Here is a 3,281-nt window from a genome sequence, read left to right as displayed (position 1 = left end):
CTCCCTTTGGATTTCAGTTAGTCAGAGTCAGTTTCAGTTGCATGCCACTAGGAGCCCTAATAGATAAAGAAATGCCCACAATTACCTCCAACACACAGCAGAGATGAAGGGCTTGGAGCTTCATAGCTGTGCTAATGTTTGTGAATGCTAAAGGAGGTTCGGGCCTGGGAAGGTATTCACACAAAGGGAGAGAGAGCTCAAGGGATGAAGGGAGAAGGGATGCAAATCAAATATGTCAGAAGTCCTAGGGTGCATATTTTCATCTCAATCACCGAGTGAAAATAAAAGTAGGTTTGGGCTCCTATGCAGTACTTCCTCCTTCTTGCCTTGCGTGTGAAGATTGAATGCTTGAAGGAAGCAGACCACCAGTGGTGTCTCTCGCGGAGTTCAGACAGACATCAAAGTTAATCCGCTCTCTGATCTGAGCAAAATGTGACGAGGGTTTCCTGGGACAGCAGCTCTACTAATTGTGGCACTGCAGCCCAGCTGCTGTATTTTTAGACTATTGTGGATTCCCAAGAAGTAGCATCACCTTCTGCTGGAAAACAGTCAGACTAGAAGCCTGGGGTTTGGAGAGGAGTGAGATCTAACACAGGACCCTCTAGACTTGTTCTTTTGAGAATACGAGAGGAAGCCAGGGAAATGCTTCCCTGTTTTTCTTGAGCTCTGTGGCTCTCTCAGTCCCTACCTGTCTGTATAAATATTTCCAATTTAGATCACTTGTCAAGTTTTTCTGCTTTGATGTGTTCTTTATATCTAAGAATTGAACTGAATTGAAAGTCGCTCAGTCATGTCAAACTCTTTGTGACCCCACGGACTATACAGTTCATGGAATTCTCCAGTCCAGAATACTGGAGTGGGTAGCCTTTCCCTTCTTCAGGGGATCTTCCCAACCCAGGGATCAAGCCCAGGTCTCCAGGATTGCAGGTGGATTCTATACCAGCTGAGCCACAAGGGAAGCCCTTATATCTAAGAGATTTCCCCCAAATATCCACCTTGGCTTCTCTCTTGCCACGCTATCCACCTTACAGTTATAACTAGTGCCTTTATGACTTCTGGGTGTCTAGACCCAGCCTCATGTGCCTGATGGCCAGCTTCAGGTTCAAGACCCACTCACTCCTGCTTCCCTTGCCCATCACTTTCATGGCACTGGCTTGGTTTGAGGCCTTGCCTGCTGACCTTGGCTATGGCTGTCCAACTTGTCTTGCATGTGTCACCCTCTTCAGCCACCAACTGTCTCATTTGTGGGACAGCCAAAATCATCTTCTGAAACCATAGATCTGGTCAATCAGTTCTGCTCTTCTCAGAAGACTTCAGTGTCTCTGAAAAGGATCAGGACCTATCATCCAGGACCCCAGGCTCTGGTCAACAGGCCATTAAAGCACTTCTGCCTCCATGTGTTTCCGCTGCATGAGAGAATAGTGCTCTTCCTCTTGGCTGCCTGGCTCTGTGCCCGTGGCCATGGTTGATTGAATCAGCAGGGTTGAAAAACCCAGACCATAGTCAAAGACCCCAAATCTCTGTCTAAATGGGGAATGGGCTTACCCAGTCAGACTCTCTGCCCCTGGAATTTCAGCTGGTAGATCAGGGCGCATTGGAGCTCAGCAGAGGGAGTAGAAGTTGGACAGATGAACAGGAGGAGGTGGTAGCAGCACGAGGGGAGCTCTGAGTAAGCCAGGGTGACGAGCTAGTAGAAGCTGTCAGAGAAAAGCTGGGTTGAGTAGATGGGGGAGGAATTGCCTGGGAGTAACAGGAAGCAGGGCATGATGAAGGAGAGTGAAAACCAAGATTTACAAATCCTGCCGCTGAGAAGTAACGAGATACCTTAAGCTAGAGGACTGCCTGGGATTCATGTATTCATTCATTGATTTCTACCAGTTTTATGGAGCACGTGTTATATGCCAGACACTATTCTAAGAGGATGAGATGGTTGGATGGCATCAGCGACTCAATGGATATGAGTTTGAGCAAGTTCTGGGAGATGGTAAAGGACAGGGGAGCCTGGTGTGCTGCAGTACATGGGGTCGCAAAGAGACATGACTGAGCGACTGAACAGCAACATTTTTAAGCGTTAGGCAAAGTCCTTGCCTTCGTGGTGCTTGTATTCTAGTTGGGGAGGTAAATAATAAATAGACAAAAATAAATGGGGACAGTTTGGCAGTTTCTGACAAAACTAAACATACTCTTCCCATACAACACCAAAGGAGCTGAAAACATCGGTCCTCTTAAAAGCCTGCATGTGGATGTCTGTAGCAGCTTTGTTCAAAATTGCTGAAATGTGGAAGCAACTGTTGCAGGAAAGGGGACCCCTTCCAGGGCCTGAAACTGGGCTCTTGTCTAACACTTGGAAAAGAATTGTCTGAGGAGACATGTGCTGACAAAGCAAGAGATTTTATTGGGAAAGGGTGCCCAGGTGGAGAGCAGTAGGGTAAGTGAACCCAGGAAAACTGCTCTGCTGCGTGGCTGGCAGTCTCAGGTTTTATGGTGATGGGATTAGTTTCTGGATGGTCTTTGGCCAATCGTTCTAATTCAGTCTTTCCTGGTGGTGCACACATCGCTCACCCAAGATGGATGCTAGCGAGAGGGATTCTGGGAAGTGGACAGACACGTGGTATCTCCTTTTGACCTTTCCCAAACTCTTCCGGTTGGTGGTGGCTTATTAGTTCTGTATTCCTTACCAGGATCTCCTGTCATAAAACAACTCGTGCAAATGGTTACTATGGTGCCTGGCCAGGGTGGGCGGTTTCAGTCAGTGTGCTTCCCCTAACACAACCACTATGTCCTTCAGTAGGTAAACGGATAAATTGTCTGTGGTACAGACAATGGAATACTATTCAGCACTAAAAAGAATTAGCTATGAAGGAAAAGACTTGGAGCAGCCTTAAATGCATATCACTAAGTGAAAGAAGCCACTCTGAAGTCTACATACTATGTGACTTTCTAGAAAAGGCAAAACTATGGAGATGATAAAAAGATCAGTGTTTGCCAGGGTTAGGGAACAGGGAGAGATGAATAAGCAGAGCCCAGAGGATTTTAAGGGCAGTGAAAATACCTTTATGCTTCTGTAATAATGGATTCCTGCAATTATACGTTTGTCCAAATGCATAGCGTACACAACGCCAAGAGTGAATCATAACAGTAAGCTATGGATTTTGGATGATAATTATGTGTCAGTGTAGGTTTACGGTTTGTAACACACGTTCCACTCTGGATGGTGATGGTGGGGGAGGCTGTGTGTCATATGAGAGTAGAGGGCATACGGGAACTGTCTGTACTCTGCC

This window comes from Bison bison, unplaced genomic scaffold (genome assembly GCF_000754665.1).
Source record: "Bison bison bison isolate TAMUID 2011002044 unplaced genomic scaffold, Bison_UMD1.0 scf7180017864136, whole genome shotgun sequence".
NCBI classification, from domain to species: Eukaryota; Metazoa; Chordata; class Mammalia; order Artiodactyla; family Bovidae; genus Bison; species Bison bison.
The sequence above is the reverse complement of the archived record's forward strand: the minus strand, read 5'-3'. Positions refer to the sequence as shown.